The sequence below is a fragment of the Canis lupus genome, chromosome 35 (genome assembly GCF_011100685.1).
Source record: "Canis lupus familiaris isolate Mischka breed German Shepherd chromosome 35, alternate assembly UU_Cfam_GSD_1.0, whole genome shotgun sequence".
NCBI classification, from domain to species: domain Eukaryota; kingdom Metazoa; phylum Chordata; class Mammalia; order Carnivora; family Canidae; genus Canis; species Canis lupus.
In genome coordinates, this window is record NC_049256.1 from 17,250,448 (window position 1) to 17,274,668 (window position 24,221).

The following is a 24,221-nucleotide window of genomic DNA, read 5'->3' on the forward strand; positions in this document are numbered from 1 at the left end:
GCCATGCAGAGCTGTTAGGTAAGGCAGCTTCCTGCACCAGAAGAGCTCATCATCAGGCATCTTCATACTGACCATGATCTGCATGGATATTTTGGTCCTGACAGTAGGACCGGATGGATACCGGGGAGAATTGTGGATCTTCATTGAAAAGAGAGCATTACTCTCAACCAATGAACATTTGTAGTGGCTTATAAATCTTCTGGAAAATGGATAATATAGTGTATATTAGTAATATATTTTTGTTTGTTTTAAATTTTGCCCTGGAATATTTTTCCAAGCATGTCTGGAAACATACTATTAGAGAGGGACTTCATTTTTCATTAATAATTTTAGGAGGAAAAGTTTATAGTAGGATCTGTGACACACAGATCCTACAAAGTGTTACATAAATAATACAGGAAACTGCAAAATGATCCTATGTGAAGTCACTCCACAAGATGCATGTTTAATTAGCACCTACTAATAAAACAGATGCATGTGAAATTATTTAGGGTGACATGTACTGAACAATACGATATCAGCACAGGATGCCAAGGGCATGCAACATAACCTGTTTTTAATTGAGCATTTTATCACCAAACAGAATAAGAGACAGCTTGTGTTTTATATATTTCTGCAGTACATCATTATCCAACAATAAATGCAAAAATAAATTACCAAAAAAAAAAAAAAGACAAACTTTAAGCAGGAAAAAATTTAAAGGCACAGATTTTTTTTTTTCGTTTTGGATTTAGCTTCTCAAGGATTTTATATGAAAACTAGGAAGTGGCTCCGTACCATACTAGTTATTTTAAAAGCAAAACTTTAGTACTTTGCTTTTAACTCAACTACATTATTTCCAATATATTTTAAGAACTACCTTTGAAGAATAGCCCAGAGCATTCTTAAAGATATGATCTCAAATTCAGAATTTCTTTTGACTTCGTAAAAACTTAAAAAGGAAGCTTTCTTTTAGCTGAAATAAGTTATTTTTCCCTAAACACACACACACACACACACACACACACACACACACACACACACACACAGAGTCAAAGAAATGACTGGTAAATCAGATGGTAAAAAAAAATAGCTAAAAGAAAATATATAGCAAGACTGACCTCAGGAGGCTTTAGTATCCAGGAGTATCCTGGCAACCTCCAAGTTACGGAGGTAATCACTCGTTGGTAACAACTCTGACGTTTATGATTAGAATGAATGTCAAAGGCAGTCCTGAAGGGAGAAAAACCCTACAGAGTATTGCTTCTTGAGATATAAATATGGAAAGGTCAAAGGGCAGCTCCTCCCACTTGCCTTGAGACCATTCATGGCAGTGACTATGGTTTCTTGTTCCTATCTGACCCTTTTATCTTTTTTATCTCAGACCAACTGTGTCACCTCTTTCTTACCCCATCTCCCTACACTTTCCACCTGTCCCTGCCCTTAGAAGTCACTGCTGAGCTGCTAGCTGTCTCAATCCTGCAGCATCAGAGTGAGGAGCCTGAAATTAATCTACTGCTGGGCTGAAATGTATGCAGGAATCTGAATCTTACTTCCTCTGACTTTTAAAACCTATGGATGCAGAAATGAGTAAGAAATTTATTCCTTCCTTTCCCCATGCAAAATTCAGGAAATATTTTAGGTGCCTACTGTATTCACAGTGGTGAGCTGGGTGCTCTCAGGTGGATAGGCCTGTTCTCAAGGAAGTCACAACCTTATAAACATTATGATGGGACTTTTTTTTAGAGGATGAGGGAGGAGTTAGGATGAGAACCTGCAGATGTGGGATTTCTTCCTGCAGTTGACTGGGGAAGCAGCGTCCTGGCCTTACTGGAGAGGCGTATGCTGTTGCTGGTGGTGGTTGCATACCATGCATGTTTTTTCTTAAGATTTTATTTATTTATTTGAGAGAGAGCACAAGTGAAGGGAGGGGCAGAGAGAGAGGGAGAAGCAGACTCCCCGCTGAGCAGGGAGCCTGATGTGGGGCTCCATCCCAGAACCCTGAGATCATGACCTGAGCTGAAGGCAGACACTTAACTGAGCCACCCAGGCACCCACCATGCATGCTCTGATTAAATAACTCTGAGGTAGTTGTCAGCACCATACCCTGCAATGTTTGTGCACTCATGCCCTTTGCAATAGAAACGATTTACTTATGCCTGTCATAGCAGAAAGGATTCAAAATGCCATATATAGATAAACTGGAGCTTTATTTACAACAACACAAATGAAAAAAAAACCAACACAAATGTATTTTAAATGCAAAATCATCACTAAATAGGAATATACAGGCACACCTCAGAGATACTGCAGGTTCAGTTTCACACTGCTGCAATAAAGAAAATATTGCAATAAAGCAAATCAAATATATTTTTGGCTTCTCAGTGCATATAAAAATTATATTTGTACTATACTTTAGTCTATTAAGTGTGCAATAATATCTTATCTAAAAATGTACATGCCTTCATTAAAAAATGCTTTATTGCTAAAAAATGCTAAATGTTATTTGAGCTTTCAGCAAGTCCTAATCTTTCTGCTGGTGGAGGGTCTTGCCTTGGTGATGCTGGCTGCTGAGACTGATCAGGGTGGTGATTGCTGAAGGTGGGGTGGCTGTGGCCAATTCTTAAAATAAGAGAATGATGAAGTTTGCCACATTGATTGACTCTTCCTTTTATGAATGATTTCTTTGTAGCATGTGATGCTGTTTGATAGCATTTCACCCACAGCGGAATATCTTTCAGAATTGGAGTCAATCCTCTCAAACCCTGCTGCTGCTTGGTCAACTAAGTTTATGTAATATTCTAAATCCTTCATTGTCATTCCAGCAATCCTCACAGCATCATCACCAGAAGTGGACTCAAATACAAAAAACCACATTCTTTGTTCCCCCATCAGAAGCAACTTCTAATCCATGTAGGTTTGATCATAAGAGAATTTAGCAGCAATTCAGTTCCATCTTCAGGCTCCCCTTCCAACTCTAGCTCTCTTACTGTTTCTATCACATCTGCAGTGACTTCCTCCACTGACATCTTGAACCCCTCAAAGTCATCCAGGAGGGTTGGAGTCAACTTCTTCCAAACTCCTGTTCATGTTGATATTTTGACTTCTTCTCATAAATCACAAACGCTCTCAATGACATCTAGAATGGTGAATCCTTTCCAGAAGGTTTTCAATGGACTTTGTCCAGATCCATCAGAGAAATTGCTGTCTTTGGCAGCGGTAGCCTTACGAAATGAATTTCTTAAATAATAAGACTTGAAAGTCGGAATGACACCTTGATCCATGGGCTGCAGAATGGATGTTGTGTTAATAGGCATGAAAACAACATTCATCCCCTTGTTCTTCCCCATGTGAGCTCTTGGGTGACCAGATGCATTGTCAATGGGCAGTAATATTTTGAAAGGAATCTTTTGTCCTGAGCAGTAGGTCTCAATAGTGGGCTTAAAATATTCAGCAAACCATGTTGTAAACAGATGTGCTGTCATCCAGGCTTTGTTTTTCCATTTATAGAGCATACATGGGCAGAGTAAATTTAGCATCATTCTTAAGGGCCCTAGGATTTTTGCTATGCTAAATGAGCATTGGCTTCAACTTAAAATTGCCAGCTCCTTAGCCCCTAGCGAGAGAGTCAGTTTGTGCTTTGAAGTTTTGAAGCCAGACGATGAGTTTTCCCTAGCTATGAAAGTCCTCACTGGCATCGTCTTCCGATGGAAGTCTGTTTTGTCTACGTTGAAAATTTGTTTAGTGCAGCCACCTTTGTTAGTGATCTTAGCTCGATCCTCTGGAGAACTTGCTGTAGGTTCTCCATCAGCACTTGCTGTTTCACCTCATACCTTTGTGTTATGGAGTCAGCTTCTTTCCATAAACCTCATGAACTAACCCCTTCCAGCTCCAAACTTTCCATCTGCAGCCTCCTCAGCTCTCTCAACCTTTATAGAACTGAAGAGAATCAGGGCCTTGCTCTGGATTAGGCTTTGGCTTATGGGAATATTATGGCTGGTTTGATCTTCTGTCCAGATCGCTTGAACTGTCTCCATATCAGCCTTCTTATCTCTTGTGTGTTCACTGGATTAGCACTTTTAATTTTCTTCAAGAACTTCTCCTCTGCACGCACAACTTGGCTAAGTGCTTGGCACAAGGGGCCCAGCTTTTGACCCATCTTGGCTTTCAATGTGCCTTCCTCATTAAGCTTAATCATTTCTAGCTTTTGATTTAAAGTGATAGACATGCAGGACGCCTGGGTGGCTCAGTGGTTGAGCATCTGCCTTTGGCTCAGGTCATAATGGCTCAGGTCATGATCCCAGGTCCTGGGATTGAGTCCCACATCAGGCTCTCCATGGGAGACCTGCTTCTCCCTCTGCCTATGTCTCTGCCTTTTTCTCTGTGTCTCTCATGAATAAATAAATAAAATCTAAAAAAAAAATTAATTAAAATAAAGTGAGAGACACGTGAGTCTTTCTTTCACTTGAACACTTAGAGGCCACTGTAAAATTATTAATTGGCCTCATTTCAATATTGTTGTATCTCAGAGACTAAGGAGGGTCCAGGAGAGGGAGACAGGAGAATGGCCAATGAAGCAGTCAGAATATACACACAACCTTTATTAAGCTTGCCATCTTCTATAGGTGGTTCATGGTGCCCCCAAACAATTACAATAGTTAACAGCGAGGATCACTGATCACAGATGACCATAATAGATATAATAATAATGAAAGAGTTTGAAATATTATGATATTGCCCAAATGGGACACAGAGACACACAATGAGCAAATCCTGTTGGAAAAATGGCATGAAAAGTCTTGCTTGGGACGTCTGGATGGCTTCAGCGGTTGGGTGCCTGCCTTAGCTCACTTTGTGATCCCGGGATCTATAATCTAGTCCCATACCAGGCTCCCTGAGAGGAATCTGCTTCTCCCTCTGCCTATAGCTCTGCCCCCCTCTCTCTCTCTCAGTCTGTGTCTCTCATGAATAAATAAATAGATCTTTAAAAAAAAAAAGACTTGCTTGATGTAGTGTTGTCACAAACCTTTAATTTGTAAAAGATTTTAAAAATACACTGTTTAATAACAGGAGATATGCCTATAGTGATGAATTCTTTTATAAACTGAAAAATACTTCTGAAATGTAAATATTAGCTTCATAAGTTCTCTTTTAGACTGGATTTGTGTGTGCTTGGTTCTCCGAAAGTAAGCCATACCTATGCATATTTTGTAGGTGAAAAATTCTGGCACTGACTTATGCATCTCAAACTCCATGTACATTTTATATACTGCCCTCCTTTTCCTTTGGCTTTACTTTTATCACTTACTTCACCTGTTTTACTTTTCTTCTTATCCTGTAAGTCTTTAGGTAAGGTGCCTTAAATCCTTTCTGTGTCTAGATGAGATATTAATAAATAAAATATAACCATATATTTTCCTTCTCCTTATGATATAACATTTTCTTTTTCTAAAGATTTTATTTGTTTGTTTGAGAAAGGGAGAGCACGAGGGAAGGAAGGGGCAGAGGAAGAGAGAAAAGCAGACTCCCCACTGAGCAGGGAATCCAATGTGGGACTCTAACCCAGAACCCTGAGATCATGACCTGAGAGGAAGGCAGATGCTTAACTAACTGAGCCACCCAGGGCACCCGATACAGCATATTCTTATGCTGATATGCCAGACCTGATTCAGAGGCAGAGAGAGCTCTACTTGATTCAATAGTACTATTAAAAACAGCCACTAACTGGGCACTGGCAAAGGCCCGTTTGGTTTATTGCTTATTAACAGTCGCTTTCTATTAAAGCCCAGTGCCTTTTGTGGCCAGTAAAAGCAGGCCATGCATTTTTACTCTTGAAGAAATGATTAACTTGTTATGTTGGAAGAGGGTTTCCCATATAGCTTTGCATATGAATCAGAAAAAAAAAAAAAAATCCAGCTAGCTGCCAGCTAGCCTCCCTGAACAGCAGAGGCCGAGAAAACAACATTTTCAAACCTTTTATGTATCAACAGAATAAAATATTTTGAAGACACAAAAGTCACATATGGCTATCCCAGAATATCACAATCCATGAATATGGGTGTTATTGTTTTTTGTTCTGCGAGAAAGCTTCACACGCTCTTTCCCAGATATGCCCAGTATAGCTTGATTCATAATAGATTCATAATAGATGCTGAAAGATAAATACACAAACTGACTGTAAAGTAGTTACCCGTGTTTTATTTGCTGTTGACAAAGCTAGCAGCATTTTCTTTGCCTTGGAGTGGGAATAGGGAGATTTAACTATTAGTCTGAAAAGCAAATGAGACAAGTCTTTGAAACTGAATGGAGCTGTGTGACAAGGTATCTTCACTATTCTTTACCTCAGCGAGTCCTCCGGGAAGCACTTTTAAAATAATAATAATAATCTCTCCCCACTGGAATATGAATGAAAAAATCCTTTAGTATGCTTTGAAGGAAGGTAGGATAAAACACAGATAGCTATTGTAAAGACAATGTTATATATATATTTTTGCTTTTGTAATACAGAAAACCCAAGGAATCAAAAAAACCGGAGTTCTGGTTGCCACCTGTTGACTAGCTGGGTGATCCTGGACTTTAGTTTGTTTATCTGGCTCATTCCATCCATCACTATTTAGTAGGATGTTCAAGCACCATTTTGGATAGAGGATTCATAAGACATAGACCCAGTTCTCTTGGAACTTGTAGTCACTAGACTATAAGAGAGAAAGTGAGAAGATATTTACAAAGTCAGAATGTAGAGTTGTAAACCCAAGTACAATTGGAGTTTGGAAGTTTGAACAAAGCCAACTTGTAAGGGCTTTCTGAGCTCTGTGATGCTCCAACAATGTTTTCTTGACTAGGAAGAAAATTTCACTCTTTCTGAACAGGATATGTCTTAAGAAATGATTGACTAATGAACAGATGAATCAATCAGGAATGGATCATGACACTTACAAATGTCGTGATAGAAATGGGTTAATAAGAACTAAACCTGGGCCTCTATGTAGGGCCAGGGAGTGGGGCTGGAAATTGAAGCTCACCATCAAGGCCAGTAATTGGGGGCAGGGAATCAAAAAAGGTAGCAAAGCGTCCCGGTTATTGGCCAACTCTGTGAAAAATTCAAGGCAGGAGACACAAATAAGCAGGACAGAGCATACAGAGGAGCCTTTGAGCTGGTTCTTGCCTCTGAATTCTTCCTCTGCCCATAACATGTCACTCCAACCCTCCCACTACCTCTCACTTCAGAACCTACCCTATCAGGGCACCTGGTGGCTCAGTGGTTGAGCATCTGCCTTTGGCTCAGGGCGTGATCCTGGGGTCCTGGGATTGAGTCCCACATCGGGCTCCCAGCATGGAACCTGCTTCTCCCTCTTCTTGTGTCTCTCCCTCTCTCTCTCTCTCTCTCTCTCTCTCTGTGTCTCTCATAAATAAATAAATAAAATCTTAAAAAAAAAAAAAAAGGAACCTGCCCTATCTTTACTTCCCAAGAGCAATCATTGCTTGGATGGAGTCTTAGATTTTCTGACAAACAGCCTAGTGTTTAACATCACATGGCATTTGCTTTCACTTGCATTTTGCATTTTTTATCTCTCTCTTTTTTAAAGATTTTATTTATTTATTCATGAGAGACACACACAGAGAGAGACAGAGACATAGGCAGAGGGAGAAGCAGGATCCATGCAGGGAGCCTGATGTGGGACTTGATCCCAGGTCTCTAGGATCACACCCTGGGCTGAAGGAAGGCACTAAACCACTGAGCCACCTGGGCTGCCCCGTATTTGTTTCTCTTTTAAACCAGGCTTTTCCATTTGTTTCTCTTTTAAACCAGGCTTTTCCTCTGACCCTTGCTCCTGACTTCCTGTTGTAGTAAACTGTCTAGTATTCTACTTGTCCCAGGACTGTGACTCTTTGCTTCTTCCTTCCCCAGGGGCTGTAGCCATGGTCATGAATCCCCTCTCAGAAACTGTAAGCCTTCTTTTTTCTGATGATCCTTTTCTATGTCTATTTCTTTTACATGTGGTAGATTAGAGTTCTCTGGAAAAATAGAACCAGTTTGTTCACACACACACACACACACACACACACACACACACACACACTCCGGGGAGTAGAGATTGAGAGAGATTATAGGAATTGACAAACTGGAGAACAAGGAAAGCTGGCGGTGTAATTCAGTCCAAGTCCAAAGACCTAACAACCAGGAGAGCCAACATCTGAAGGCAGAAGAAAATGGATGTCCCAGCTCAGGTGGAGAGAGAAAATTTGCAACCCCCCCCTTTTTTTAGAGATTTTATTTATTTATTTTGAGAAAGAGAGAGAGCATGGGGTGAAAGGCAGAGGGAAAGAGAAAGAAAGACTCTCAAGCAGGCTCCCTGCTGAGCATGGAGTCCAATGCAGGTCTTAATCACGCAATCCTCAGATGATGACCTGAGCTGAAATGAAGACTCAGATGCTTAACCAACTGAGCCACCCAGGTATTCCTAAATTTGCCCCTCTTTCACCTTTTTGTTTTATTTGAGGCCTCAGTGGATTGGATGATGCCCATCCCCATGGATGAAAGTGATGCTCGTTACTCAATCTACCAGTTCAAACACTAGCATCTTCTAGAAACACTCTCACAGACAAACACAGAACTAATATACTGCCAGCTATCTGGACAACCCTTAGCCCATCCAAGTTGACAATAAATTAACCATCACACATGGTAAGAAGAAGTTTATTAAGGGGCTTCAGGTACATTTCCCTGCCCCTAATAGAGAGAGATACATAGGAAGAGATACCCTTCCCTTCCTTCAATCTTGTAGAGCACTGACAAGAGGCCTAGTACTATTATAACCATTTCACTGACTGCTTAAGAATAAAGAACAGGGAGCAGAGCCATAGGATCTCAAGGAAACAGCCTAAGAGCTGCAACATGTCATATGTAAGACCTGACTTACCTCTAAACTTCCAATTAAGTGAGCCAATAAAATTCTTTATTAAGCCAGTTAACTTGGATTTTCTGTCGCTTGCAGCCAAAAGCATTTTATCTAATATAGTGCTCTAAGTGGGGGCCATTTAATCATTTGCAAGCTAGTCTACAAATCACATCTGATCCTATATGATTCTAAAAGCAGAACTAAGTTATTAAAAGAGAGTCAATTTTAAACTATTGAGCCTGCTTCAGTTTTGAGGCTGTGGCATAGAGCAGTGGACCAGATGTGGCTGCTAGCCATGGCTCTGCCACTCACTACCTGTATATCCATGGACAATCCATCTGGTTCTTCTGCTTCTCTTTTGTTGAAGGCGGGGGATGGGGGTTGAGTTACATCCTCTGTAGATTCTCTCCAACTCTCCAATTTCTTTTAAAAATGCATCAAATGCAACAGTACTGGTAAAAGAACTTCTGTTTCAGGCATTTTCTTGGGCACCAGGAATAGAACATTGACACATGGTTCCTGAGGCTATGGAGCTTGAAGTCTGTGGTGGTTCTACTCTGCCAAGGGCAACTAACCTGACAGATGGTTAAGAGAATTCGGACTGAGCTAGAGGATGTTCTTGATGTTTCTGTGTGAAGTAGACTAAGACCATCAGGACTGTTTTGGTCTGAACAGATGAAGTTAGGGAGAAATAAGATTTACATGAGGAAAGTAAACGCAGACCAATTGCTCATCTTTTTTTTTTTTTTTTCCTAAAAACAATTCTTGAAGCTCAAAATAGGAAAACTCAGGACAATTAAACAGAAAAGAAATTTAACTTTCTCCTGTAGCTGAGAATCTGAGGGCTAGGGCACTTTGGAGAGCCTTGTATTTTGCTCCAGCTTAAAATCAGGGTTTCTGGATTTTTGGTTATGGGTTTTCTGGGGGTGAAATACTTAACCTTTTTGTACCTTCTCTGCATAAGATAGAGAATGACTAGACTATGGTCACTAATCACCCACCCCACTATCCTTGAAGGGTACAGCATGGTGGGAGGTCTCTGAGAATGTCCCTAGCCAGTTCCTAGCAGGGCTCCAAGGATCTGTGGGGACCCTACATCTCTGCCTACAGCAGAGGATTCTCTACAGCATTCCCTAGACATAATGGCTCTGCCTAGGGAAACTCCACAGGGCAGCTTCTAGATGGAATGCCTTTCTTTCTTGAGTTCTTAACAGTTCTTGCTGCAATTTACCACTCCAGAGGTTGCCTGTGGACAAAGCCAAGTGTGGTAGAAAGAACACAAACCTTGGATTAAGCAGACTGTAGTTTGAATTCCAGATCAATTACTTACACATTATGTGAACTTGAGCAAGTTATCTCACCTCTTTGAACCTCAATTTCTACACCTGTAAATTGGGAATAATATCTTATACTGTTGCTAGTACTACCCTAACAGCATATGCAAGATATTGGTCACATGCCTGGCAAAGATGTTCAAGGTATACTGCCTCACTTCTCCTTCCCGGGATCCCTCATTAGCTGGTCAACCAGAAACTATTGACCATCATTGGGGATCAGGAAAGAAAGCTAATAACAAGATTCCCCAGTGGCTACCTTAGCAGCTATTCTGGGATTGTCTGTCTTTTTAAAGAAATGGATCTTCTGAGGAAACCATTAAAGCATCCTGAAAGCTGCAGCTGGAAAGCAAACATGGGTGACATATCATGGTGTTCTATTCTTTGTGTCCTCTTCTTTTTTCTTTTTCTTTTTTTTTTTTTCTGATTCCAATGTATTAACTCTTTCAAGTCTTCTTTATAGGGCCTTGCTCCCAGAAGACAGTTGAATGTGCCTATAGATCACCTCTCAGGGACAGCCATTTTTCCCAAGACAGGTATAAACTCATATCACTTGCATGGTGGCTGATCTTGGTTTAGGTTACATTTGCATAGGAAATGCTACAAATATGGTAACAGCTTCTTTTAAAAAATATTTTATTTATTTATTTGACAGAGAAAGAGAGAGAGAGCACGCACAAGCAGGAGGAATGTCAGGCAGAGGGAGAGGGAGAAGCAGACTCCCTGCTGAGCAGGGAGCCCAACTTGGGGCTCAATCCCAGGACCTTAGAATCATGACCGGAGTTGAAGGCAGATGTTTAACCAACTGAGACACCAGGTGCCCCAGTAACAGTTTCATTCAAGAGAAAATACAGGGAAAACTATGATTTTAAAAGATTTAGCTGGATTCACTGAAGACGAAATTTAATAGGTTACTAAAATAATGTTTTGAGAAATATCTTTAACCTTGGAAGTTACAAATACAGCAGTAACTTCTCACCATTTCCTCAGAATGTTATCTCTGTGATATCATTATAACTCTGTGATGATATAGCAAAACTCCTGGTTTCCTGCACTGATTTTTATTCTAGCATTCATCAAAGTTATACTACAAAATAGTGTGGTTAGAATTTCCACCTTCTGCTATGAAGACATAAAGATGGATTAAAAATGGAAACTATTGTTAAGAAATTTCAAGGCAAATGATTTTAAAACATTGGGGTTCCATGGCATTACAGGGTGGTTCAGTCAGTTAAGCATCTGCCTTCAGCTCAGGTTGTAATCTCAGGGTCCTGGGATTGGCTCCCTGCACAATGGGGAGTCAGCTTCTCCCTCTCCCTCTGCTCCTCCTCACAGCCCCTCCACCCCACTCATGCTCTCTCTTTCTCAAATAAATAAATAAAATCTTTTTAAATCCCTCCCAAAACCAAAAAACCCCATTGGGGTTCCATCAGGTGTTTTGGAGACCATACCAATGGATAAAAAATTAGATCAGTAATTGTCTTCTTTAACTTGGTAACAGTCTATAAGCTGTAGGAACTTCAGTCTTTCCATATATAAAGTGAAAACAAAGTAGAGAGCTATTGAGTGATAGTTCTTAGGATACAATTCATGTAATACTACTGAGAAATAAAAAAAATCTTTGCTGTTATTTAATAACAGAGGTGTGTATTTCTTGGGCAGGAATATCATCTTCAGCACCTGTCACCATATGGGACATAGAGGAAGCTCTCCCTCCTGTTTCCAAGAAAAGAAAAATTATTGAACTCAGGCTGAGTGTCAACAGGTTGGCAGGTCTTCAATAAAAATATTGGAAGAAAAATCAACGCAAAAGAAATATGGAAATCATAAAATATTTTTCTATAGCATGGAGTCCTACTGCACCATAAGGTTTGTGTTTCAATAATGCATTGACAAGACAGGAAAAATATTTATTGGATAACATTTTTTTTGCAGTGAAAATGACAATTTGCTAGAGCAACAGAAAAACAAAATCACATTTTAGTTGGAAAAAATATATCCGAAGCTACAATTATTCTCTGGTCTGTAACACCCAGAAATTTCAGGTGAGGTAAGAATAACTAGTCACATCCCATTCTGGAGTCCTGACAAAAAGAAGAAAATGAATTAGGCAGTAGAATAAAGGAAATGAATGAGGTCCACAAAAGACTGAAGCCCAGTGAGCTAGGAGCTGTCTTGAGCAACCTCTGCCAACCTTTCAGTGCTCCATGCTCATGTCATAACTATCTACACATGGATCATAAGGAAATAAGTAATACCACAGCTGTAAATGTATGCTTAGCCACCAGTGGCCATAAAGAGTGGCATAAGGGTAAATTCTTTCTGCTTCGATCTCCAGCATCCTCCCTAACAGATTTCTAGAAATGCTCAACTGAGATTGTGTTAAAATATGGGTGATTGAGAATCTGCTCTTCCACAGTCTCATTGAAACTTAAAGGTAGCTCAACACCCCACACGTACTTGTCTGGAATTTACAAGGATGAATGTCCCAGGAATAGGTTTCTAAAATAGGGGTATACAGGGGCAACTGGGTGGTGCAGTGGGTTGAGAGTCAGAGTTTAAGTTTTAGCTCAGGTCATGAACTCAGGGTCACAAGACTGAGCCCTGCTTGTGGCTCTGTGCTCAGTGAGGAGTCTACTTGAGATTCCTTCTCCCTCCTCCCTCCTCCTAACCCTCCCTCCCTCTATCTCTCTCTCTCTCAAATAAATAAATAAATCTTCAGAAAAACAAAATAAAATAAAATGGGGGTATCTTCAGGGAGTAATGATGGGCTTAGGAGATATTAGCATCTGAAGGCATAAGATAAACTTCATGGCATTTGTCTTGCCAATTTTACTCAAAGATTTGATTGACAGAATATTTTAATTTTAATACAAACATAGAAGGGAGTGTGTGTGTGTATGTGTGTGTATGTGTGCATGTGTGATAAAAAGTCTTGTAGCAATTTTGAAGATAAAACAAGAAACTAAAATTTTTTCAAGCTTGTCTGTGCCTACTTCAAGCTCTGACCTCAGACCTTAAGATGTATTCTTTCATCTTTCTTTGCCATTAGGGGATCATTCGTAGAAATATTTTAAAAACCACTTCCCAGGGACACCTGGGTGGCTCAGCGGTTGAGTGTCTGCATTTGGCCCAGGGCATAATCCCAGAGTCTTGGAATTGAGTCCCCCATCGGGCTCCCTGTATGGAGCCTGCTTCTCCCTCTGCCTGTGTCTCTGCCTCTCTCTTTCTCTCTTTCTCTCTCTCTCTCTCTTCCTGTCTCTGTCTGTCTCTCTCTCTTTGTGAATAAATAAATAAAATCTTTAAAAAAAAACCCTTCCCAAAAGAATATAATTCCCTTTTCACCACCATGTCAGCCCCTGTTATACCCTCAAACACTTGACCCTCCCCAATATTAATAAATGGAAAGTTGTTGCTGAGTTGTTTGAGAGCTGCAAGGTGAAAATGAGTTTTCCAAGGTGGATGGTGGTGAAGAGGGGAGGGAGAGGGAGGGATGTGAAATAATGGAGGGAAGTGTGCCCTCTGAGCAGTGAGAATAAAAACTGACCTCCTCACATAATTACAGTGAATAAAATTCTATCTCCACTTCTCCGGGAAGAACTTTTGAGGTAGTTGGACAGCATTTTCCAATTCTGGGGAATTAAATTAGCTCCTCAAGTTTAAAACTTCATAGAAATCACTGCAGCGAGTAGAAGATGGAAGGGTGCAATGGGGAGACTTTTGTTCCCTTGATTTATCTGTTCTTTGTTTTGGTTTCTAACTGGGTCATTGTACTGGCAGGGGGCCCTCAGCTTCAAACTGAGTCTTTTCACTGTTTCCAGTCATCTTCATTGAAGGGGAAACCTTCCTCTTTAATGAAGGCTCCCAACAACCTGTTATCTCGAAGAAATCTTACTTAGAAATGGGTCATCCTTAGAAAGAATCTGAAGGAGGGGTGGGTGGGAGGAGGGAAAGTCTTCGTGAAAGGAGGTCAGATCACACTGGTAAAACTAGCAGTGTGTATGGAGATGAGTTGTCTCTCGGAATCTTTCTTTGCTCCCTAACACAACTCCCATCACGTGAGTCCCAGTAAATGTCATGGGGAGAACTGTGAGGCCACCATTTCTTCAATCTGTTTATGCCAGAAACACTTATTGAGCACCTACACATGCTGACACGCATGCTGAAGATAAACAGATGAATGGAATATTTTTTCAAAAAAGCTCACTGTCTAGAGGGTAGCCAACACATAAACAGATTGTTATAAGGGGATAATAGGGTGGTAAAAGAGGCAGACTCATGCTTACTACGGGAGCTCCAAAAATGGTCACCCACCTGAGGTGGTAGTGATCATGGTGAATGTTTGAGATGATGACTTCTTTATCTCACTTAATTCCATTCTTTCCCCATTCATTACACTGTAGTCATACTGGCTTCTTTTTTTGTTCCTTGGACATGCTATGCTCTTTCTCTGCTCAGAGCCTTTACTCTTGCTGTTCCCCGCTACCAGGAGTGCTCCTGCTCTTGTCTTGGCTATCTTCTTCTCATTCTCTATTCACATCTAACACTAGCTCCTTGGACAGAGGATTCCTGGGCACCATAGCTAAAATGTTCTGCATTTGCTCAGATTTGTTAGACTATGGACACAAACTCCAAAGCATAGAGTAGCTGAAGTACAATGAAGTTTGTCACTTCTGCAATAGTCCAAGGTGGCCGTTCCTAGTTGGCAAGTGGCTCTCTTGATGCAAGGATTCAAACAAAGTTCCACCTTGTGGCCGTGCCATCTCCTTGGGCCTCACTGTTGCTTACAGATGGGCAGATTGGAGGGGACATAGCCGTGTCTTAAAAACTTTGACCCAGGAATTAACCACGTCACTTCCACTCATATCCCATTGGCCAGAATTGCCTTACCTGGATACAGAAAGAGGCTGGGAAAGGTGGTCTAGTTTTGTGCCTAGTAAGAAGAGGAAAGAGACATGTGAAGCCCTGCTAGTGCATTTGTATGAACACTACCACACCTCCCCCTCCACATTAACCTACCTCCCATCATCCCACCATTCCCTTTGTAGCACTTACTACAGACATGCCATCATCTTGTTTATTGATTTCCTTTCTTGTTACATTGGTTCCCTCCATTAGAATGTATTTCATGAAAGTAAGAATTTTGCCTGTTTAGCTTAACCCTGGATCACTCCTAACATAGATTTGATGCCTAGTAGATAGTGAGTGAAAAACTATTAGCTGAATTAACAATGGGCTGAGTCTGGGGAGATAAGTAGGAGAGGAAAGTAGGGGAGCTTGGGAGTGTGTATGAGGGAGAAGGAAAGAAGGGCCTTGCAGACAGAGGGGATAGTTTTAGCAATATCACAGAGGCAGGAAATAACACAATGTGTGCACACGATTACCTGCATTGGATAATAATACCTGAGTCAAGGAGTGGTTGTTGACAGTGCTAGAGATGTAGAGAGGAGGCCACCTTCTGCTCCTCTCCTTCTTTAAGGGCCTTTGATACTTGACTTTAGTTCTATAATTCCATATGTCACAAGCCTCAAGAGGTTCCTCCTTTCTGTAATAAGCTCCAAAGTTTGCCTTCTGTTATTGACTTTCTATTTTCATTTCTTGTTTCATTCCATTGTGGTGGAAGTAGATACTTTATGCTTTTTGTCAGTCTTTTAACATTTATTAAGACTAGTTTTATGGCCTCAGATATGGCCTATACTGTAGAATGTTGCATGGGCACTTGAGAAAAATGTGTATTCTCCTGTTTGGGGATAAAGTGTTCTATAAATGTCTGTTAACTTGAATTATTTATACTATTATTGATGTCCATGATCTCTTCATTGACCTCCTGCTTGGTTGTTCTATTCATTATTGAAAGTAAGGTATTGAAGTTTTCAATACTGTAGAATTGTGTGTTCCTCCCTTCAATTCAGTCAATGTTTGCTTTATATATTTGGGGGCTGGGATGTACTGATATGTTTATAATTGTTATATCTTCTTGAGGGATTGACCTTTTTAACCAACATATAATATCTTTTTTTGGCTTTTGTAATATTTTTTTTCCAAAGAAATTAAAGCCCATTTTGGCTCATATTAGTACCTCAGGTTTCTTTTGGTTACTATTTTCAGTGATTATCTTTTTTAAAAAATATTTTATTTTATTTGTTCATGAGAGACACAGAAAGAGAAGCACAGACACAGGCAGAGGGGGAAGCAGGCTCCCTGTAGGGAGCCCGATGTGGGACTCAATCCCAGAACCCTGGGGTCATGCCCTGAGCTGAAGGAAGGCACTCAACCATTGAGCCACCCAGGCATCCCAGGGACTATCTTTTTCTATCCTTCTTTTTCAATCTACTTGTGTCTTTATTAAAAAAAAATTATTTTAGAGAGAGTGCATGCACAAGTGGGTGGAGGGCAAAGAGAGAGAATCTCCAAGAAGACTCCTTGCTGAGTGTAGAGCCTGACTTAAGGCTTGATCTCACTACCTATGGAGATCATGACCTGAGCTGAAGCCAAAAGTTGGATGCTTAATCCACTGAGCCACCCAGGTGCCCCTATTTGTATCTTGAAATTTAAATTGTGTTTCCTATAGATTGCATAACATTGTATCTTGTATTTTCATCCAGTCTGACAATCTCTGCCTTTGGATTACAATATTTAATTCATTCACATTGAATATTATCATCTGTCCTTTTACTATTTATTTACTATGTTTCTTATATCTTGTCCCTTTTTGTTCCTCTCTTTCTTCTTTCCTGCTTTCTCTTGTATTAAGTGATTATTTTCTAATGTATCATTTAATTCTTGTAATGATTTTTTTCACTAAAGTTTTTGAGTTATTTCCTTGTGATTGCTCTAGGATAACTAACTATATGCATTTTACCTTATCAGAATCAGTTTCATATTTATAATAAATCCCAATGAGATGTACAAATATTACTCCTATATAGCTTTTTTACCTTTCCCTCTTTTTTTAAATTTTTTTTTACCTTTCCCTCTTTTGTGGTATTATTGTTATATATGTTACATACATAAGTGTTACAAACCAAAAGAATACATTGTTATAATGATTACTTTTTATAATTTGATATCTTTTAAAAAAGAAAATAAAGGAGAGCAAATTACATAGTTATAGCTTTAAAAATATTAGCCTTCTTATTTATTACTTCTGATTATCTTCATTTGTTCTTGTAAATTCAAATTACCATCTGGACTCACTTCCTTAGTTCAATACAGCTTTGTTTCCACCCACTTCCTTTGTGATTTTATTGGCAAAGATATTACATTTGTATGTGTTATAGGGCCAACACTACATTATATACATGTTATGTATATACCAAAAAATTGCTGTTAAAATCAGTGCAAAAAAGAAAGAAGACATTTGAAGACATTGGAAAGGTGAAGACTGTCTTCTATAATTACATAATGATATTTACTGGTGCTCTTTGTTTATTTATGTGGATTCAAATTACCATCTGGGGTTACTTGCTTTCAGCCTGAAGAATTGGTTTCAGTATTTTTACTTTTATTTTAGTATTAATGAAATACTCAGTTTCCCTTCATATTCTTCTGTCAAAAATTTCTTCTTTTGTTTATCTGGGAACTTCTTTTTTTGCACATTCAGTTTTGAAAGATAGCTTTGCTAGATATTGGAGTCTTGGTTGACATTTTTTTTTTCTTTGAGCACTTTGTAAGTATTATTTCATTAACTTTTAACCTCTGTTGTTTCTGGTGAGAAGTTCATTATAAGTCTTGTTGAGGTTCCCTTGCAAGTGACAAGACATTTTTCTCTTGCTGCTTTCAAGATTCTGTCATTGGTCTCAGATTTTCAGCGTTTTTACTAATATAATGTGTTTGTCTGTGAATGTTTTCCCATTTAGCCTACTTGGAATTCATTGAACTTCCTGGATGATAGATTAATGTTTTTCAATAAATTTGGTGAGTGTGGGCCATTATGTCTCCATATATTCTTTCCTCTCCTTGTTCTTCTATCATCCTCTAGTACTCCTATTGCATGTATGTTGGTGCACTTCATGGTGTCCCATGTTTCTCAGAGGCTCTATTCCTTTTTCTTCATTTTTTCCTCTCTTTTCTTTGAATTGCGTACTCTCTATTGATCTACCTTCAAGTTAGCTAATTCTTTCTTCTGCAAGTCCAAATCTACTGTTGAGTCCCTCTAGTGAAATCTTCACTTTGGTCAATTGTACTTTTCAACTTCCATCATTTTTGCTTGGTTCCTTTTTGTAATTTCTATCTTTTTACTAATAGTCCCTATTTTGTGTGACACTCTCCCCAGACCTTCCTTCATCTTTTAAGATTTTATTTATTTATTGATGAGAGACAGAGAGAGAGAGAGAGAGAGGCAGAGACACAGGCAGAGGGAGAAGCAGGCTCCACACAGGGAGCCTGATGTGGGACTCGATCCTGGGACTTCAGGATCATGCCCTAGCTGAAGGCAGGCGCTAAACTGCTGAGCCATCCAGGGATCCCTCTTCCTTTATTTCTTTAACTATGGTTTCCTTTAGTTCTGTGAGCATATTTATTTATTTATTTATTTATTTATTTATTTTTTATTTATTTATGATAGTCACAGAGAGAGAGAGAGGCAGAGACACAGGCAGAGGGAGAAGCAGGCTCCATGCACCGGGAGCCTGATGTGGGATTCGATCCTGGGTCTCCAGGATCACGCCCTGGGCCAAAGGCAGGCGCCAAACTGCTGCGCCACCCAGGGATCCCTCTGTGAGCACATTTATAATGGTTACTTTGAGGCCTTCGTTCAAACCAACATCTTGTTGCTCTCTTAAGCAGTTTCTGTTCCTGGATGTTTTTCCAATGCTTGGTGTATACTTTCCTATTTCTCAACAGGTCACATAGTCTTTTGTTAGAAACTGGACATTTTAGGCAATATTATGACAACTCTGGATATTGCACTCTTAATCTCCCAGGCTTGTTCTTTCTTACCTATTTGTTTAGCAACTACTAGATTATTTTGGTGAAGCCCATTTTCCTTTCTGTCCTCAATGTTAAACCTCTGATATTATTCTTCACAGGATGTAGTTTTGGGTAAGCTTATAGTCACTTTGAAATGACAGTAGTTTCAGCAGAGTGGCAGAGGTTTCTGTAACTGTCTCTTTGCACACCCAGCTTTTATTTAGTTAGTTTTAAATATTTTATTTCTTTATTCATGAGTGACACAGAGAGAGAGAGAGAGACAGAAACAGAGGCAGAGGGAGAATCAGGATTCCTACAGGGAGCCCAACGTGGGACTTGATTCTAGGATGCCAGAACCATGCCCAGAGCCAAAGGCAGACACTCAACCACTGAGACACCCAGGCATCCCTACACTCAGCTTTTATTTTTTTTTTTTTTTTTTTTTTTTTTTTTTTTTTTTTTTTTTTTTTATTGGTGTTCAATTTACTAACATACAGAATAACACCCAGTGCCCGTCACCCATTCACTCCCACCCCCCGCCCTCCTCCCCTTCTACCACCCCTAGTTCGTTTCCCAGAGTTAGCAGTCTTTATGTTCTGTCTCCCTTTGTGATATTTCCCACACATTTCTTCTCCCTTCCCTTATTTTCCCTTTCACTATTATTTATATTCCCCAAATGAATGAGAACATATAATGTTTGTCCTTCTCCGACTGACTTACTTCACTCAGCATAATACCCTCCAGTTCCATCCACGTTGAAGCAAATGGTGGGTATTTGTCATTTCTAATAGCTGAGTAATATTCCATTGTATACATAAACCACATCTTCTTTATCCATTCATCTTTCGTTGGACACCGAGGCTCCTTCCACAGTTTGGCTATCGTGGCCATTGCTGCTAGAAACATCGGGGTGCAGGTGTCCCAGCGTTTCATTGCATTTGTATCTTTGGGGTAAATCCCCAACAGTGCAATTGCTGGGTCGTAGGGCAGGTATATTTTTAACTGTTTGAGGAACCTCCACACAGTTTTCCACAGTGGCTGCACCAGTTCACATTCCCACCAACAGTGTAAGAGGGTTCCCTTTTTTCCACATCCTCTCCAACATTTGTTGTTTCCTGCCTTGTTAATTTTCCCCATTCTCACTGGTGTGAGGTGGTATCTCATTGTGGTTTTGATTTGTATTTCCCTGATGGCAAGTGATGCAGAGCATTTTCTCATGTGCATGTTGGCCATGTCTATGTCTTCTTCTGTGAGATTTCTGTTCATGTCTTTTGCCCATTTCATGATTGGATTGTTTGTTTCTTTGGTGTTGAGTTTAATAAGTTCTTTATAGATCTTGGAAACTAGCCCTTTATCTGATATGTCATTTGCAAATATCTTCTCCCATTCTGTAGGTTGTCTTTGAGTTTTGTTGACTGTATCCTTTGCTGTGCAAAAGCTTCTTATCTTGATGAAGTCCCAATAGTTCATTTTTGCTTTTGTTTCTTTTGCCTTCGTGGATGTATCTTGCAAGAAGTTACTATGGCCGAGTTCAAAAAGGGTGTTGCCTGTGTTCTTCTCTAGGATTTTGATGGAATCTTGTCTCACATTTAGATCTTTCATCCATTTTGAGTTTATCTTTGTGTATGGTGAAAGAGAGTGGTCTAGTTTCATTCTTCTGCATGTGGATGTCCAATTTTCCCAGCACCATTTATTGAAGAGACTGTCTTTCTTCCAATGGATAGTCTTTCCTCCTTTATCGAATATTAGTTGCCCATAAAGTTCAGGGTCCACTTCTGGATTCTCTATTCTGTTCCACTGATCTATGTGTCTGTTTTTGTGCCAGTACCACACTGTCTTGATGACCACAGCTTTGTAGTACAACCTGAAATCTGGCATTGTGATGCCCCCAGATATGGTTTTCTTTTTTAAAATTCCCCTGGCTATTCGGGGTCTTTTCTGATTCCACACAAATCTTAAAATAATTTGTTCTAACTCTCTGAAGAAAGTCCATGGTATTTTGATAGGGATTGCATTAAACGTGTATATTGCCCTGGGTAACATTGACATTTTCACAATATTAATTCTGCCAATCCATGAGCATGGAATATTTTTCCATCTCTTTGTGTCTTCCTCAATTTCTTTCAGAAGTGTTCTATAGTTTTGAGGGTATAGATCCTTTACATCTTTGGTGAGGTTTATTCCTAGGTATCTTATGCTTTTGGGTGCAATTGTAAATGGGATTGACTCCTTAATTTCTCTTTCTTCAGTCTCATTGTTAGTGTATAGAAATGCCACTGACTTCTGGGCATTGATTTTGTATCCTGCCACGCTACCGAATTGCTGTATGAGTTCTAGCAATCTTGGGGTGGAGACTTTTGGGTTTTCTATGTAGAGTATCATGTCATCGGCGAAGAGGGAGAGTTTGACTTCTTCTTTGCCAATTTGAATGCCTTTAATGTCTTTTTGTTGTCTGATTGCTGAGGCTAGGACTTCCAGTACTATGTTGAATAGCAGTGGTGAGAGTGGACATCCCTGTCTTGTTCCTGATCTTAGGGGAAAGGCTCCCAGTGCTTCCCCATTGAGAATGATATTTGCTGTGGGCTTTTCATAGATGGCTTTTAAGATGTCGAGGAATGTTCCCTCTATCCCTACACTCTGAAGAGTTTTGATCAGGAATGGATGCTGTATTTTGTCAAATGCTTTCTCTGCATCCAATGAGAGGATCATATGGTTCTTGGTTTTTCTCTTGCTGATATGATGAATCACATTGATTGTTTTACGGGTGTTGAACCAGCCTTGTGTCCCAGGGATAAATCCTACTTGGTCATGGTGAATAATTTTCTTAATGTACTGTTGGATCCTATTGGCCAGTATCTTGTTGAGAATTTTTGCATCCATGTTCATCAGGGATATTGGTCTGTAATTCTCCTTTTTGGCGGGGTCTTTGTCTGGCTTTGGAATTAAGGTGATGCTGGCTTCATAGAACGAATTTGGAAGTACTCCATCTCTTTCTATCTTTCCAAACAGCTTTAGGAGAATAGGTATGATTTCTTCTTTAAACGTTTGATAAAATTCTCCTGGGAAGCCATCTGGCCCTGGACTCTTGTGTCTTGGGAGGTTTTTGATGACTGCTTCAATTTCCTCCCTGGTTATTGGCCTGTTCAGGTTTTCTATTTCTTCCTGTTCCAGTTTTGGTAGTTTGTGGCTTTCCAGGAATGCGTCCATTTCTTCTAGATTGCCTAATTTATTGGCGTATAGCTGTTCATAATATGTTTTTAAAATCGTTTGTATTTCCTTGGTGTTGGTAGTGATCTCTCCTTTCTCATTCATGATTTTATTAATTTGAGTCTTCTCTCTCTTCTTTTTAATAAGGCTGGCTAATGGTTTATCTATCTTATTAATTCTTTCAAAGAACCAACTCCTGGTTCTGTTGATCTGTTCCACAGTTCTTCTGGTCTCGATTTCGTTGAGTTCTGCTCGAATCTTTATTAGCTCCCTTCTTCTCTTGGGTGTAGGATCTATTTGCTGTTTTTTCTCTAGCTCCTTTATGTGTAAGGTTAGCTTTTGTATTTGAGTTCTTTCCAGTTTTTGAATGGATGCTTGTATTGCGATGTATTTCCCCCTTAGGACAGCTTTCGCTGCATCCCAAAGATTTTGAACGGTTGTATCTTCATTCTCATTAGTTTCCATGAATCTTTTTAATTCTTCCTTAATTTCCTGGTTGACCCTTTTATCTTTTAGCAGGATGGTCCTTAACCTCCATGTGTTTGAGGTCCTTCCAAACTTCTTGTTGTGATTTAGTTCTAATTTCAAGGCATTATGGTCCGAGAATATGCAGGGGACAATCCCAATCTTTTGGTATCGGTTCAGACCCGATTTGTGACCCAATATGTGGTCTATTCTGGAGAAAGTTCCATGTGCGCTTGAGAAGAATGTGTATTCAGTTGAGTTTGGATGTAAAGTTCTGTAGATATCTGTGAAATCCATCTGGTCCAGTGTATCATTTAAAGCTCTCGTTTCTTTGGAGATGTTTTGCTTAGAAGACCTATCGAGTATAGAAAGAGCTAGATTGAAGTCACCAAGTATAAGTGTATTATTATCTAAGTATTTCTTCACTTTGGTTAATAATTGATTTATATATTTGGCAGCTCCCACATTCGGAGCATATATATTGAGGATTGTTAAGTCCTCTTGTTGAATAGATCCTTTAAGTATGATATAGTGTCCCTCTTCATCTCTCACTACAGTCTTTGGGGTAAATTTTAGTTTATCTGATATAAGGATGGCTACCCCTGCTTTCTTTTGAGGACCATTCGAATGGTAAATGGTTCTCCAACCTTTTATTTTCAGGCTGTAGGTGTCCTTCTGTCTAAAATGAGTCTCTTGTAGACAGCAAATAGATGGGTCCTGCTTTTTTATCCAGTCTGAAACCCTGCGCCTTTTGATGGGGTCATTAAGCCCGTTCACATTCAGAGTTACTATTGAGAGATATGAGTTTAGTGTCATCATGATATCTATTCAGTCTTTGTTTTTGTGGACTGTTCCACTGAACTTCTTCTTAAAGGGGAATTTTAAGAGGCCCCCTTAAAATTTCTTGCAGAGCTGGTTTGGAGGTCACATATTCTTTTAGTTGCTGCCTGTCTTGGAAGCTCTTTATCTCTCCTTCCATTTTGAATGAGAGCCTTGCTGGATAAAGTATTCTTGGTTGCATGTTCTTCTCATTTAGGACCTTGAATATATCCTGCCAGCCCTTTCTGGCCTGCCAGGTCTCTGTGGAGAGGTCTGCTGTTACCCTAATACTCCTCCCCATAAAAGTCAGGGATTTCTTGTCTCTTGCTGCTTTAAGGATCTTCTCCTTATCTTTGGAATTTGCAAGCTTCACAATTAAATGTCGAGGTGTTGAACGGTTTTTATTGATTTTAGGGGGGGATCTCTCTATTTCCTGGATCTGAATGCCTGTTTCCCTTCCCAGATTAGGAAAGTTTTCAGCTAGAATTTGTTCAAATATATATTCTGGCCCTCTGTCCCTTTCGGCGCCCTCGGGAACCCCAATTAAACGTAGGTTTTTCTTCCTCAGGCTGTCGTTTATTTCCCTTAATCTATCTTCATGGTCTTT

General features: G+C 39.7%; 1 long non-coding RNA gene across 3 annotated transcripts in view; it reads left to right on the top strand.

The window, feature by feature from the left end:
* LOC102155759 overlaps positions 1-24,221 on the top strand; it is a 51,677-nt gene that overhangs the window by 9,051 nt on the left and 18,405 nt on the right. For all 3 annotated transcript variants that reach the window (XR_005384359.1, XR_005384358.1, XR_005384360.1), the window contains exon 3: positions 11,876-12,082. This is a non-coding gene — a long non-coding RNA (uncharacterized LOC102155759). The remainder of the gene's footprint in view (positions 1-11,875; positions 12,083-24,221) is intronic.